At 48.6% G+C, this 16,876-nt stretch overlaps 1 non-coding gene across 1 annotated transcript; it reads left to right on the forward strand.

Moving 5' to 3' along the window:
- The first annotated feature begins 15,713 nt into the window (after positions 1-15,713).
- Positions 15,714-15,785, forward strand: TRNAE-UUC (transfer RNA glutamic acid (anticodon UUC)). The gene has a single exon. It is a non-coding gene; the product is annotated as a tRNA-Glu (tRNA).
- Positions 15,786-16,876: the final 1,091 nt, after the last annotated feature.

Below are 16,876 nucleotides of genomic sequence, written 5' to 3' on the forward strand. Positions count from 1 at the left end.
AATCACAAACTAACAGGCTAAAGGGCACGTTTGAATCGAAGTCTATCCGTACCGTAACCGCGCAAGAACCAGAATAGAACAAGTGACATTATTTATTACTTATTATTATTATTATTATTATTATTATTATTTTTATAATTATTGTTATTATTATTATTTGGGATGTGATGGTTCAGCGCCCGTTTTCTTAATCATTTTAGGTCGTTAAATAGTTAATTATACAGTCCTAAATCTATTATCAGAGAAAGGAGAAGGGTGAAGGGAGGAAAGGCGTAGAGAGAGAGATATGGGAGAGGGGAGGGAGGGAGAGGAGGGGGGCATGAGATATTGGAGATGGGGGGGGAGGGAAGAGTGGAAAGGGGTGAAGAGACAGGGGAGCGAGAGACGAGAGAGAGAAGGGAGAAGAGATTGAGGGAGGAGAGAGAGAGAGGAGGGGAAGTGAGGGATAGGAGAGGAGGAGGGTGGGGAGGGAGAGGGAGATAAAAAGAGTGGGAGAGAAGGGAGGGGAGGGGGAGAGAAAGAGGGAGGGGAATAGACACAAGGGAAGGAGGGCGTGGGTAGAGAGGGGGAGGGGGAGGGGAGGGGAGGGAGGGAGGCACGAGAGAGAAGGGAGGGAAGGGGAGGGGAGGGAGGGGAGGGCGTGGGTAGAGCTTCCGGTGGGCAGGTGTTCCGCCCAGCCCACCTGCTATTGTCTGCCTCACCCTCCCTGCCTCACCCTGCCTCATTCCTCCCTGCTTTACCCTCCCTGCCTCACCCTGCCTCATTCCTCCCTGCTTTACCCTCCCTGCCTCACCCTTCCTGCCTCATTCCTCCCTGCTTTACCCTCCCCGCTCACCCTGCCTCATTCTTCCTGCCTTACCCTCCCTGCCTCTGTGCCTCATTCTTCCCTCCCTCACCCTGCCTCATTCCTCCCTGCCGTACCCCCCTGCCTCACCGTGCGTCATTCCTCCTTGCCTCATCTTCCCTGCCTTACCCTCCCTGCCTCACCTTCCCTCATGCCTCCCAGCATCACCCTTCCCTCCTCATCCCTTGCTTCTCTGCCTAACTCTGCCTCTATCCTACTCTGCCTCACCCACGCCCAGGCAGAGGCAGGGGAAGGCTGGGTAGGGTAGAGGCAGAGAGGATGAGGCAGGGAGACTGAGTGAAGTGGAGTGGAGAGGAAGGGTTGATTGATAAGGTGAGGCAGGGAGGGCGAGGCAGAGAATGGTTAGGATAGAGAGAGGGTGAGGCAGGTATGATCTGGATAGAGAGGGTAAGGCAGGGTATGATGTGGATAGAGAGAGAGTGAGGCAGGGTATGGTTAGGATAGAGAGAGGGTGAGGCAGGGTATGGTTAGGATAGAGAGAGGGTAAGGCAGGGTTTGGTTTGGATAGAGAGAGTGAGGCAGGGTATGGTTAGGATAAAGAGAGGGTGAGGCAGGGTATGATGTAGATAGAGAGAGGGTGAGGCAGGGTATGGTTTGGATAGAGAGGGTGAGGCAGGTATGGTTTGGATAAAGAGGGTGAGGCAGGGTATGGTGTGGATTGAGAGAGGGTGAGGCAGGGTATGGTGTGGATTGAGAGAGGGTGAGGCAGGGTGCGGCAGGGTAGGCTAGAGAACATAGGGCAGGGTGAGGCAGGGAAAGCCAAGTTACACTGAGTTGCACAGGTAACACAGACTTGAGAGAGAGAGAGAGAGAGAGAGAGAGAGAGAGAGAGAGAATTGAAGTCAGGTGGGCATGACAATAACAATGCCCGGGAGGGGGAGGGAAGAGGAAGGGGAGGGAGGAAGGGGAGGGAAATAGCGGGGGAGGAGGAGGAGGAGGGAGGTGGGCACGAGGCACTGAAAGGGAGGGAGTGAGGGAGGGGGAGGGAAGACCGGAACTCACGTTGTGCTCCACTACCTCCCTCCCTCCCTCTATCTCTGTCTGTCTCTCCTCCTTCTCTCTCCTTCCCTCTCTCCCTCGTCTCTTCTTTCCTCTCTTTCCCCACTCTCTCTCTCTCTCTCTTCCTCTTTCCTTTCTTTCCTCCATTTCTCTCTCACCCTCCCACTTTCCTTTTCCTCTTCCCCCACCCCTTTCTTTCCTTGAATCTTACGCACAGTCTCTCTCTCTCTCTCTCTCTCTCTCTCTCTCTCTCTCTCTCTCAGTAGCAGTGTACTAAGTTGGATCGATTTCCTTACGTAACAATACTCTCATTTTAATTAGGTAACAGGAAATTAGTACCAGAATATGATGCTAGTCACGAAGAAGTGCAGTGGAAGGGACCTAGAACTGTAGCATTGTCTTTTACGGCCACTGAGCTACGTGAAATAAACAGGACGAAAATCTCCACCAAATTAAAGTGAATGGAGTATAGGTGACATGGGCTTCGTAACACCTCTTCCGTAGCGATTTATTTTGCATAGTATCCCTTAACATTTTATTTTATATCTTTTTAAACAAGTAAGAAGAGTATAGTGGTAATTTGTTTTAGCTCAGGCGTCAAGATGGAGAGATGGCAATTTTCGATGCATTCTTACATATTCTTTGTCTTTCCCTCCCTCCCCGCCTCTCACTCGTTCCCTTACGTGGCTTATATATCACATCGTTTCTCGTTTTTTTTCCAGTAACAGAGAGAGAGAGAGAGAGAAGAGGAAAATGAGAAATACGTAGATGAGATTAGATAATTGGCTAACTTTTGTAACATTCAGAGAGAGAGAGAGAGAGAGAGAGAGAGAGAAATGAAAAATACGTAGAATAGATGAAATACCGGTAATTGACTTTTGTACCTATTAACAGAGGAGCCTACCAAGCCTCCCGTAACTCAGGTATATTAGTCAGCAGAGGAAAGCCAGAGGAGGGGAAATATTAGTCGTATTTTTTTCCTTGCCTCTATGTGTATGCTGTTTTTACTCCCTCTTGGCGTAGATTTTCGTCCTTTACCGTGTGTGTGAGAGGGAGGGGGAGGCCAAGGATGAGATGGAGGGATGGAGTGGAGAGGTATATGAGAGAGGGAGGTGTGAACTGGGAGCAGGGCAGTGAAATGGCGGGGGACAGGGCGACATGGAAGCGATTTGTTTGTGGCCACCCCTTACGGGATTAAGGCGTCTAGGAATAGATAGATAGATAGATAGATCAGCCTATTTCCCGTAGCTCAGTGACAGAAAAAGGCAATGCTACGGCTCTACATCCTCTCCATAGCACCTCTTCGTGACTAGCACTGTATTCTAGTATTACATTGTTACACATCAGAAATCAGGATGGAGGGATGGCAGTTTTAGGCCATATTAGAGAGAAAATAATACGAGCCTATCCACTCACAAGCAGAATACACCTTTCACTTCTCCACCCACCTCTACGTCCTTTCTATAGCACCTCTTCGTGACTAGCGCTGTTTTCTAATATTCTTGTTACAGTTCAGAAATCAAGTAGGAAGATGGCAGTTTTAGGCCATATTAGAGAGTAAATAATACGAGCCTATTCACTCACAAGCAGAATACACCTTTCACTTCAGCCACTTCTCACCGCGTCATTACACCAATCACTACACTCCACAAATGAGGAAATAACACACCACAATGCTGTAGTTTTCTGTGCTTAATATTTATCTTTCCTTCTCCTCACTCCACCCTCTCCACTTTTCTTTCCACCCCTCCCCCACTCCCCTTTTCTTTCTCCCTGTACCTCCTATGCTTTCATCTTTCGTTCATCATTTCTTCTCTCTCTCTCTCTCTCTCTCTCTCTCTCTCTCTCTCCGTTTTCTTTCTTTAATGTTTCTTTCTTTCCTCTCCAGTTACTTTTCCTTTTCCCTCTACCTCTTCTCTCTCTTCCTTCTCCACCTCTTCGTTTCTCCAAATGTAGATTCTGCTCTATAATATTCCATTTCCATTTCTCTCTAGTTTCCACCTCCTTGGCCTCCCCCACTTCTATTTTTCCTCCTTCTTCTGCCTCTTCTTTTGCTTTAATTCCTTCTCCTCCTCCTCCTCCTCCTCCTCCTCCTCCTCCTCCTCCTCCTCCTCCTCTACCTTTTTTATCCACACGTAATCTGTCTGCAATATATCTTTTTCTCTTCCTTTCTCATTCTTATCACTCCTCGTCTTCCTCCTTCCCTCCCCCCTTCTTTTCCTCCTCCTCCTCCTCTTTTTCTTCTTTCCCTCCGCCACGTATTTCTTCTACCCCTTGTCTCCATTCTTTCTCATCCTTCTCTCTTTCATCTTCTATCTCTTCCATCTCTTCCATCACCTCGCCCTTCCACCTCCTCCCTCACCTCCTTCCTTCCTTGTCCTCCTCTTCCTCTTTTCTCATACACTCCTATTTTTTCCTCTTTTCCTTTCCCCTCTTCTCACTACTTTATTCGTCTGCCTTCATCTCTCTCTCTCTCTCTCTCTCTCTCTCTCTCTCTCTCTCATTAAAGGTCCTTTCTTACACACACACACACACACACACACACACACACACACACACACACACACACACAAATGTACACAAGAGCACGCGCAGAAGTACACACAAGGGCATACACACACACACACACACATAAGCACACACACATGCGCACACACTTGTTCCTCAATGGACAGGTGGGTAAAGACAGCTGAGAGAGAGAGAGAGAGAGAACAAGGTAAACAGCATATTACTTTTTAGACGGCAAATAAACAGCGAGATAGACAGAATGTAGATAGAAAGGTAGTTTGTAGACAGGCAGACACAGACAGGCGGCTTAGATAGCTTGTTAGATAGCATGCATAGCCTAAAAAAGATATATTTTAAAGATACCTCGATAGACTGTGAGATAGACAGACAGCAAAGGTTATAAATAGGCAGACAGACCCGGAGACAGACAAGACAGACAGCGAGATAGGCAGACAGGGAGACAGACAGACAGACAAGACAGACAGACAGCGAGATAGGCAGACAGCGAGACAGATGGATAGAGAAGGCAGACAGATAGACAGCGAGATAGACAGACAGTACAAGTATCAGCAAGGACAGGCAGGCAGAGAGAGAGACAGGAGCAAGGCAGACTGACAGACTCCACAGATAGCTTATACCAGACAGCGAGATAGCATTGATGTATTTACAAACAGACAGACAGACAGGGAGACAGGAAAGAGCGAAGATAGACAGACAGACAGTACAGATAGCCAAAAATAGACAGCGATGGACGGAGATAGCTTGGTGGACAGACAGACGCACAGGCAGACACATTTGGGAGGGGAACGCAGTATACCAGGCAACTGTGTCCGAAGCCTCCTATGACCAACACGCAACTGTTCGGCACCCCACGCAATTACAGGCCTCCCACACGCACACGCAAACCCACGCACTTGCACACACACGCGCACACACTCCCGGCACCCCTTCGCACCCTCACACGCCCGGTAGACCTGATAGGTGGTGCGCAAGGTGGTGAAATATGGGATTATGTGGGTGTGTTTTGGTGCGGGTTCGGACGAAGTGTTGCCAACTCGTGGTGGTGGTGGTATGGCTGCACGCGCTTTTGTACGTGTTCTTACTGTTTTCCCTTCCTCTCCCTCCCTCCGTCCCTCCACGCCGCCCTCCCTCACATCTTCACGTGATTTACCTGTCTAATGCAAGGAGGGAGGGACCAGAGAGTCGTAGGGATGGAGAGAAGGGAGGGAAAATGAAGGAATGTTGTGGAGATGGAGGGATGAGGCAACTTTGGTCTTGCTTGGGTGAGTGAGTTGCCACACACTTGCTAACGTGACGGCTTTCCCTTCTCTCCCTTCCTTCCATGCCCTCTCCCTCTCTCCCTCCTTCCCTCCCTCCCTCCCTCCAGTGCCCTATCTCTCTCTCCCTCTTTCCCCCTTCCCTTCATTCCTCCCTTCATTCCTCTTTCCCTCCCACTTTCACGTTGATCTCCCTACCTCTCTCCGTCCCACCATCCAGTGCCATTTCTCCCTCCTCTCCCCTCTCCCTCCTTCCCTCCGTCTCAGTGCCCTCTCTCCCCTCTCCATCTCTCCCTCCCTGTTTTTCTCCAGTACCTTCTTCCTTCCTCCATTCCTCTTTCTCTCCTTAATGTTTCTCTTCCCTCCACCAGTGCCCACCCTCCCTCATCCCTCCCTCCCTCCTGTCCATCCAGCCATTCTTTCCTTCCTGCCTTCGTTCTTTCGTCTCACCTTCCTCTGAGGTAGGTAAATCTCCGCCCACATTCCTACCTACCTACCCTCACACCCACCCACCCACCCACGCACCTACCTACCTGCCTACCTACCCTGCCACCCACCTGTCCACCTTCCTTTTTACCTTCCTACCTACCCACTTACCTACCTACCAACCTTCCTACCTACCTACCTACCTACCACCATCATACCTAACTACTGTCTTACCTGCCTCCCTCCCTCCCTGCTTATTCACCTACCTACCTGCTACCTCCCTCCCCCCTCCCTACCTGGGGTGTGGCAGCTATGAGGGAAAGTGCCTTATTTTCTTGCATTACCTGCCTGATGGCCACCACGCGAGGCAGGCAGGCAGGCAGGGAGGTAGGAAGGCAGGGAGGGAGGCAGGTAGGCAGACAGGAAGGTAGGAAGGCAGGGAGGAAGGCAAGCAGGCAGGCAGGCAGGGAGGTAGGAAGACAGGGAGAGAGGGAATGAAGAAGGCAGGCAGGCAGACAGGGAGGTAGGCACACAGGCAGGGAGGGAGGGAGGAAGGGAATGAGGATGGAAGGCAGGCAGGCAGGCAGGGGGTAGAAGTATGGGCAATAAGAGAGGCAGAAAGGCAGACAAGGAAAAAGACAGAAAAGGCAGGATGAGAGAGAGAGAGAGAGAGAGGAAGGGCGAGAGTGAGAGAGGGAGTTAATATGCAACTTTACCTTGAGCAACTGTATCTGAATTATAGTCTCCCTCTGCCTCCCTCCCAATCTCTCCCTCTCCCCCTTTTCCTCCCTTCCTCCCCAGTTTTCCTCTCCTCTCCCCTCTTTCCTCCCTCCCTCTCCCCTCTTTTCCTCCCTCCCTCTCTCTTCTTTTCCTCCCTCCATCCCTGTTTCTCCCTGAATTTTTCCGCCCTTCCTTCCCTTCCCATCTTTTCCTTCCCCCCTCTCACCACCCTTTCTTTCCTCCCTTCCCTTCTCTCCCCTTTTCCTCCCTCCCCCTCTTCTTTCCTCCTCACCTCATACTAACTCCCTCTCCCTGTTTCCTTCCTTTCTTACCTCTTGTTCCCTCTTCACCCTCCCTCCCACACTCTATCCTCTCCCTTTTTCTCCCTTCATTCCTCTGTTTTCCTCCCTCCCTCCCTCTCTCTATCCTCGACCTTTCCCCCTTTTTCCTCCCTCCATTCCTCTGTTTTTCTCCCTCCCTCCCTCTCTCTATCCTCTACCTTTCCTCCTTTTTCCTCCCTCCATTCCTTTCTTTTCCTCCCTCCCTGCTTTGCTATCCTTGTCTTTAACATCTAGAATCGTATTGGCAGTTCTACCCTTCCCCATAACAGACAGCCACGAAAGGACCACTGTATGTTGTTGTTAGTATTCCCCTGTTATTCTTCACCTGCCTCGCCACAAATGTTGAAAGTTTACACCAGGATGATATTGTGATGATAGGCTTATGTACCAACGCTCGCTCGCTCGTCACGCGCACACTAAGCTCACTTTACTAGAGTAGCAGGTTTTAGGCAGGGTAGGACCACCGTTGGCCACTCAGAGGTCCCGGTCAACGCTGGCTCTCTCTCTCTCTCTCTCTCTCTCTCTCTCTCTCTCACACACACACACACACACACACACACACACACACACACACACACACAGGCGACACAAAACCACCCCTCACATTTTCATGGGGCTTCTACTACTACTACTACTACTACTACTACTACTACTACTACTACTACTGCTGCTGCTGCTTCTGCTATCTATCTATATATCTATCTGTTATTGCAGCTTTGACGATTCTGTAAAACAGTGAGGCTATTATTATTATTATTATTATTATTATTATTATTATTATTATTATTGTTATTATTGCTTCGCAGTCTTGGCGTCACAGGCTAGCGAGTTTTAAGGTTAGAGAGAGAGAGAGAGAGAGAGAGAGAGAGAGAGTTACATCCCTGTACACATAGATACTGTAGATAGATAGACTGAGATAGATAGATCGAGAAAGAGAGAGCAAAATAAATCGGCAAGGAAGAGGTGTTAATGACTCCAGAGCTACTCTATTGTCTCTATTCCCTAACACCTCTTCCTCAGCGATTTATTCTCATTATTAAACCTTCCTATTTTCCTCTGTTACTTAAATCGCCATAATATTGACTTAGTTTGTATCATTAAGGTATATGGGTGGAATAAATCGCTAAGGAAGAGGATTTACGAACTTTCAGGACCCGCGTAAGGATTTTTTGAGCTGAATAAAATGGTCTGGCGTTTGTATGATTGAAATACGTAGAGTTCCTCCCCTCCCCCCTCCTCTTCCCTCCCCTTCCCTCCCCCTCCCTCCCTTCCCCTTCATCGTCCTTACCCTCTCCCTCCTCCTCCCTATTCCCCTTACCTCCCCCACACCTCCCACCCTCTCCCTTACTCCCACACTTCTCCCTCCCCCCTCCTCACATAACCCCCACACCTCCCCCTCCCCCTTCCTTACCCCCTTCCCCTCCCCTCATACTTTCACTCACTGCTGTACATCATTCACACCGACAGCTCCCCTCCCTCCCCTCCCTCCCTCCCTCCCTCCCTCCCTCCCTCCCTCCCTCCCCTTTCCTTTCACCCTTCTCCTCCCCTCACCTTCCCTTTCCCCTCCTCTCTCCTCACCTTTTCCCTCTCCCTCCCTCCCTCCCTCCCCGCCCCTCACCTTTTCCCTCTCCCTCCCTTGCCGCTCCTCACCTTTCCTTTCGCCCCTCCTCTCCCCTCACCTCCTCTCCTCTCCCTTCCCCTCCCCTCCCCTCTCCTTCCCTTTCCCCCTTCCCCTCCCTTCACCTCCCCTCCCTCCCCTTCTAGCACTCTAAATCACCCTACCTATGCCGACCAGACTCATAGGCACAGTCAGCTTCCCATATGCCCCTCTTCAACTAACAGATTACTAGCGAAATGCGTATATAACACAAGATCGAGTAACTTTCTGTCTAACTCTATCTAAACCTTGGCTATCTGAATCTATCTAACCCTCCTAGGACCCTCTAAATCTGTCTAATATCCCTCTAAGTCTGTCTACGTGGCTATCTAATTCTATTTCAGCTATCTTAATTTACCCGTCTAATCATTGTAATGGTGTTATATACATTTCTAATTATTCATATCTGTGCTGTAAATCTATTCCACATTAGGACTTGAGCCTTCCCTCCTTCCTTCCTTCCTTCCTTCCTTCCTTCCCTCCTTCCTTCCTTTCTTTTCTCTCCCTTTCCCTTCCTCTCTCCTTCCTCTGTCTTTCCCTCCGTCCTTACTCTTCCTCCTTTCCCTCCTTTAATATTCCTTCCTTCCTTTTTTCCTTCAGTTCTTCCATCCTTTCTCCCTTCCTCCCTCACTCCCTTCCTTCCTTCCTTCGTTCCTTCCTTCCATCTTTCCTTCCTTCGGGTGAGTGGCATTACTTCCGGTCCCCGCCTGGTCCGCCACACACACACACACACACACACACACACACACACACACACACACACACACACACACACTGTTCATATGTTGTATTCATAATAGATATCAACCCTTCCTTCCTTCCTTGCTTCTTTTCATCCTTCCTTAACTTTCTTCTCTATTTCCTCCATCCTCCCTCTCTCTCTCTCTCTCTCTCTCTCTCTCTCTCTCTCTCTCTCTCTCTCTCTCTCTTTCCCACAATTTTTCAGTCCCTACCCCTTTTATGGGCTATCTGTCACCACCCCAAACAGACTTCCTTCATTCACTCATTCATTATTTTTTCTCCTTCCCTCCTTCTTTCCTTCCTTTCTTCCTTCCTTCGTTTCTCCCTCCTTTATTTCTTCCTCCTTCATTCCTTCCCCTTCCTTCCTTCCTTCGTTTCTCCCTCCTTTATTTCTTCCTTCTTCCTTCCTTCCCCTTCCTTCCTTCCCTCCTTCCTTCCTTTCTTCCTTCCTTCCTGGCTTACTTTCTTTCTTCTTTCTTTCCTCTCCTAACTTTCATTTTTAAATCCATCTCCTTCCTTCCTTCCTTCCTTCTTTTACCTTCCTCCGTCCCTTCCTCCTTTCTTCCCTTCCCTCCTTACTTCGTTACTTCATTCATTCTTCCCTTCCTTCATTTCATGCACCAGATCCTTCCTCTCATCGTTCCTTCCTTCCTTCCTCCTTCCTTCCTTCCTTTCTTCCCTCCTTCCCTCCTTCCTTCCTTCCATCCTTCCTTCCTTCCTTCTTCCTTTCCTTCCTTCTTCCTTCCTTTCGTCTTTCCTTCGTTCACTCATTTTTTCACCTTCTTTTCCTTCCTTCCCTTCTCCATTCATGCCTTGCTGCACCAAAACAACTTGTGGTCTCATACAAAGTGCTTAAGAGTGTGTGTGTGTGTGTGTGTGTGTGTGTGTGTGTGTGTGTGTGTGTGTGTGTGTGTGTGTGTGCGCGTGCGTGGGCAGGGTGAGTTAGGATGGCAGGTAGGCAGGGAGGGTGAGGCAGGCAGGAAGGATGAGGCAGAAGGAAAGGGTGAATCAGGCAGGCAGGGTGAGGCAGGTACGCAGGCATGCAAGGAGGGCGAGGTAGGCAGGCAGGTAGGCAGGGTGAGGCAAACAGGAAGACTGAGGCAGGCAGGCAGGGTAGCGGCCACCAGCTGACTCCTGCCTCACACGGACCGGATGTGGCCTCTTCCGGTTCCAGTCCTGCCTCACCCCTGCCGTACCCTGCCTTATACCTTTGCCTTACCCCTGCCTAACCCTCTCCCAGTCCCTTTCTAACACTCTTCTTATCCCTGTCAAATACCCTGTCATTATTATTATTATTATTATTATTATTATTATTATTATTATTATTATTTATTATTATTATTATTATTATTATTATTATTATTATTATAATTACTACTACTACTACTACTACCACTACTACTACTACTGCTGCTACTACTACTACTACACTACTGTATTACTGCAATTACCATTAACTACCATTACTACTACTACTACTACTGCTACTATTATTATTATTATTATTATTAACTTCGCTAATTTTAATGTAATTGTACGGTAATTTGCTAGTTTTGATTTATAAGCCTTTTATAATTTTGTAATGACATTTGCTATTATCTTTCGACTCTAACTTGGCCAAAAATTGCAATCTGTCCAACAGGAATGCTGAGTTTTAAGGAGTTAGCTCTAGAATATAGTACTAGTCACGAAGAAGTGCCATGAAGGGGATGTAGAGCCATAGCACTGTCTTTGCCACTGAGCCACGTGAAATAACCTGCTAAAGAACGAAAATCCAGGCCAAGTTAAAGTGATGAGAGTATAGTGTCCAATAATATGGTGAAAGTTTTGAGCTGACACTTATTATATATACCTCATTTTTCGCTGAGGTGGTTTGGACGTGGAGAGAATGGAGAATGAAAGACTGACTAAGAGGGTGCATGTAGGTGACGTGGAGGGAGGGAGAAGACCGAGGATGAGGTGGAGGGATGGAGTTGAGAGGTATATGAGGGAGGGGGGAGAGTTGGGGGGAGGGCAGTCAAATGGTGGGTGACAGAGCGACTTGGAGGCGTTTTGTCTGCGGCCACCCTTTTGCGGGATTAGGGCGTCGGGATATAGATAGATAGATAGATTTTTCGCTAACTTTAAAAACCCTTGGAAATATTTTATCTTGTCTTAGTGGTTTGTTAATGTTAAGGTTATTGACACAGTATATCTCTCACTGATCAGCCATCTTTCTTTCAGTGTCTGTCTGTCTTTCTGTCTGTTTGCCTGTCTGTCTGTCTGTCAGTCTGTTTGTCTGTCAGTTCAGCTAGAGCTAGGCGCCTTAGTTCTGGATAGTGGCCACAGACAAATCGCCTCCATGCCACCCTGTGCTATCAGGTTGCCCTACCTCCAGCTGACATCACCCTCATTAACATACCTCTCCAGCCCATCTCTCCACCTCATCCTCGGTCTCCCCCTCTCCTCCTCAGCCTCGATCTCCCCCTCTCTTCCTCAACCTTTCTCACATACCTCTCCAGCCCGTCTCTCCACCTCATCCTCGACCTCCCCCTCTCCTCCTTAACCTCTTTCACAGACCTCTCCAACCCATCTCTCCAGGTCATCTTTGATCTCCTCATCTCCTCAACTTCTCTTATATATCTCCCCAACCTATCTCCCTACCTCATCCTCGATCTCCCCCTCTCCTCCTCAGCCTCTCTCACATACACTCTCCAAGTCAGTCTCAGTCTCCATTCTCTCCACTCGGCCAAATCATCCCAGGGTACTTCAGACTTTTTCCAGCACATTCACATCAACATTTCTCTTGATTTGTCTCTCCGTCTCTCCACAACGCTCCTTAACTTCCCAATTTGTCTCCCTGTCTCTCCACAACGCTCCTTAATTTGTCTCTCTGTCTCTCCACAATTCTCCTTACCTTCCAAATTTGTCTCTCCGTCTCTCCACAACGTTCCTTAACTTCCTAATTGTCTCTCTGTCTCTCCACAATGTTCCTTAACTTCCTAATTGTCTCTGTCTCTCCACAATGTTCCTTAACTTCCTAATTGTCTCTGTCTCTCCACAATGTTCCTTAACTTCCTAATTGTCTCTGTCTCTCCACAATGTTCCTTAACTTCCTAATTGTCTCTGTCTCTCCACAATGTTCCTTAACTTCCTAATTGTCTCTGTCTCTCCACAACGCTCCTTACCTTCCTAATTGTCTCTCCGTCTCTCCACAACGCTCCTTACCTTCCTAATTGTCTCCCTGTCTCTCCACAATGCTCCTTAACTTCCTAATTGTCTCTCCGTCTCTCCACAATGCTCCTTAACTCTCATTTGTCTGTCTGTCTCTCCACTAATCATTTTATCTATACTACTTCTTCTGATGTATGATTGGAGGTGAAGGATTTGTAAGTTAATTGTGTACCGCAAATACGAGAAGAAAATGCGTTCAGAATTTTTGCCATCTAGAGAGAAAGGGAGGAGGGAAGGAGGGAGAGGGAAGGTGAGGGAGGGAGGAGGGAAGGAGGGAGAAGGAAGGTGAGGGAGGGAGGAGGGGAGGAGGGAAAGTAGAGAGAGGGAAGGTGAGGGAGGGAGAAGGGAAAGAGGAGAAGTAGGAAAGGGAAGGTGGGGGAGGGAGGAGGGAAGGAGGGGAAGTAGGGAGAAGGAAGGTGAGGGAGGGAGAAGGAAGGTGAGGGAGGGAGGAGAGAAGGAGGGGTAGTAGGGAGAAGGAAGATGAGGGAGGGAAGGAGGGTAGTAGGGAGAGGGAAGGTGAGGGAGGGAGGGAAGGGTAGTGAAGGATGGGAGGGGGAGAAGGAGGGAGGAGAGAAGGACGTGGATGAAGAGGAAATTAAGAGGAGGGGAAGGAGAACACAAGGGCAGTGAAGGGAGGGTAAAGAAGAGGTGGGAGGGACGGAGGGAGGAAGGAGGAAGAATGGAAGGGAAGGGAAGCGTATCTGAAGGAAGGAGGGAAGGTGGAAAAGAGGGAGGGAGGGAGGGGCAATGAAGAGAGGGAGGGAGGGAAGGGAAGGAAGGAAAGCGGGAGGGAAGGAGGGAGGGAGAGCAGAAGGAAGGAAGATAGAAGGAAGAAGAAGAAACAGGGCGAGGGAGGGGAAGAGAAGGGCAGTGGAGGAAGGCAGGAAGGGAGAGAGGGAGGGAAAGAAAGAGAAGGGCAGTGGAGGGAGGGAGAGAGGGAGGAAGGGAGGAAAGAGAAGGGCAGTGGAGGGAGGGAGGAAAGAGAAGGGCAGTGGAGGAAGGGAGGGAGGGAGGAAAGAGAAGGGCAGTGGAGGAAGGGAGGGAGGGAGGAAAGAGAAGGGCAGTGGAGGGAGTGAGGGAGGAGAGAGGCGGGCAGTGGAGGGAGGGAGGGAGGGAGGGAGTCTGCCATGATAGCGGAGTTGGGCAATTTTGACTGAGATTGTCATAATAGCACCTGTATTACCTCCCCCCTCCCTCAGTCTCTACCTCCTTCCCTCCCTCCCTCCCTCCATTCCTCTTTACCTGACTCCTTCCTTACCTCTTTCCCTTCCTCTCTCACTCCGTCTTTCCTCTCTCCCTTCCTCCAGCTTTCCCTCCATGCTTTTCATCTATATATAAATATATATATATATATACAGTATATATGTGTGTGTGTGTGTGTGTGTGTGTGTGTGTGTGTGTGTGTGTGTGTGTGTGTGTGTGTGTGCTCAACACTTCCACAGCTGAGATAGATAAAAGTAGAGATAGACAGATAGGTAAATATATATATAGAGAGAGGAGGGGGAGGGGGAGACTGAGACCACCTTGGAGATACAGCCACGTCATACGAAGAAAAATCTTGAGATCTGACACAGCTAAAATGGCCTTCAGTGAGAGAGAGAGAGAGAGAGAGAGAGAGAGAATGAAATTAATAGAATGGTAGAAGAACAAAAAATGAAAAAAAGAAGAAGGAAAAAGAAAAAGAAGACGGAGGAAGAGGAGTGTGTGTAGAATAAGGCGATGGAGGTGGTGGTCAGGTGGTTAGGGTACTGGTCTGCTGTTTGAAAGGACGCTAGTTCATTCCCAGCCAGTTCATTCCCCTGATAGCATTACATGATAGAAAATCCTTCAGTCACCTCAGGGAACGGATTGTAGTGGCTATAACCTGAGTAATGGACCAGGAGGAGGAGGAAGGGAGGAAGAAGATGATGATGATGATGATGATGATGATGATGATGATGATAATGACGATGATGATGAGGGTGATGGTGATGATGATGATGATGAGGAGGAGGAGGAGGAGGAGGAGGAGAAGGATGGGAGAATGCAGAAGAAGATGATGATGATGATGATGATGGTGATGATAATGATGACGATGATGATGATGACGATGATGATGAGGGTGATGATGATGATGATGAGGAGGAGGAGGAAGGGAAGAAGAAGAAGATGATGATGATGATGATGATGACGATGATGATGATGATAAGGAGGAGGAGGAGGAGAAGTAGAATAGAAGGAGGTGGAGGTAGGGATATATGAAGGAAGATGGAGAGAAAGGGAGAAAATGAAGAAGGAAGAGAGGGAGGAAAGGAGGAAGAATGAGGAGGAAAAAGGGAAGAGGGAGGAAAGGAAGGAGGAAGAAGGGAGGAAGGACTGAGGAGGGGTACATGGAGGAGAAGAGGGGGAGAGGGAGGGAGGGAGAAGGAAGGGCATATGAAGGAGGGAGGAAGTGAGGTAGGAAGCGAAGGTGTTGTTTTGTACTTCAGAGAGAGAGAGAGAGAGAGAGAGAGAGAGAGAATATCGTTTGTCAGTAGTGAGGAGAAAAGAGAGTCGCCGTATTTAGAGTTTATCAGTTATTTAAGCTAACTAACTTAACCCTTTCAGTCCCATGATTCTCTCTCTCTCTCTCTCTCTCTCTCTCTCTCGCAGTTTGGCCTCTATAGTTCGTTCACCTTAACTTGTCTGCGATGTTCGTCCATTTGCAGCTTATTTCTGCTAAGGTTAATGACAGAGTACAGTACTGTGGCCCTGCATGCTTACCACAGCACTTCCTCGTGACTAGCAGATTCTTGTAGTGTTATTTTCTTGTTACTGTTCAGCGATCAGGTTGTAGTGATGGCAGTGTTCCGCCTATACTCTGTTCACTTTAGATTGGCGTTAAATTGCCGTCTCTCCACCTTGAATGCTGAGTTATAAGGAGGGATTAACAGTGGAGTGTGGTGCTAGTCACGAAGAGGTGCTATGGAAATGGTTTCGAAGCACCCTCCCATGTGGTCTAGTGGCTAGGATACCTGGCTTTCACCCAGGAGGCCCGGGTTCGATTCCCGGCATGGGAATTGTTTTTAGGGAGGTGGTGGCTGAATCGGTAGAGATGGCCTTCAGTTCAAATGGACCTAGGTTCGAATCCTGGCTGGGGTAGGGAACAGTTTAAGGATTTTAATTTCATGAAGCAGACGTTACATATCTGCTAGAAGACCCGCTGACACCAGTACACCAGTCCTGTATGAGACAGCCCTAGCATGTAGTCAGTATGGACGGTGGGTGTTAGCACCGAAGTGGTGACATATAGAGGTGTATGGTAAGTAGGAAAACCACTGGCCCTTGGGGGTAGGCTGTGAAGCTTATGCCCAGTGTCGGACACATAAAAAAAATCGTCTTATTCTACCTTTGGCCTGCGAGAAATAAGCTGCGAAAGGACGAAATCTCCACCTAATTAGAATGAATAACCTGTAATTAAGGTGAATTGAGTGTAATTAGTGAATGGGGTAATGACTGAAATTAACTCATCCCTTTCAGGAAAAAAAAAAACTTCGCAGGTATCTAATTTCGTATGTAGAGATAAAAACGAAAATAAAAATACGCCAATAGCCTAGATAAAACAGGATTATTATTATTAAGCCGTGGGTGAAACAACTTTAAACGAGAAATAATTGTGTATCTCTCTCTCTCTCTCTCTCTCTCTCAAGCAATCTTTCCACCCACACCCACGCACTCTTAGACAATCCTACCCCCCCTCCACACACACACACACACACACACACACACACACACACACACACACACACACACACACACACCTGCACACACATAGAGCACACACCCCACACACCCTGAGGCAATCCTACCCCCCCTCCACATACACACACACACACACACACACACACACACACACACACACACATGCCCAGCGGAACGGAACGACGAGCATCCGGTACTTAAGGTGTCATACCCACCACACCACAGCACACCACACCACACCACACTGGTACACCACACCACACTGCTACACCACACCACACCACACCACACTGGTACACCACACCACACCACACTGGTACACCACACCACACCACACCACACTGCTACACCACACCACACCACACCACACTGCTACACCACACCACACCACACTCACTCTACACCACGC

Source organism: Coenobita brevimanus, chromosome 42, assembly GCF_032717465.1.
Source record: "Coenobita brevimanus isolate Jiangsu-jjx chromosome 42, ASM3271746v2, whole genome shotgun sequence".
Classification (NCBI taxonomy): Eukaryota; Metazoa; Arthropoda; class Malacostraca; order Decapoda; family Coenobitidae; genus Coenobita; species Coenobita brevimanus.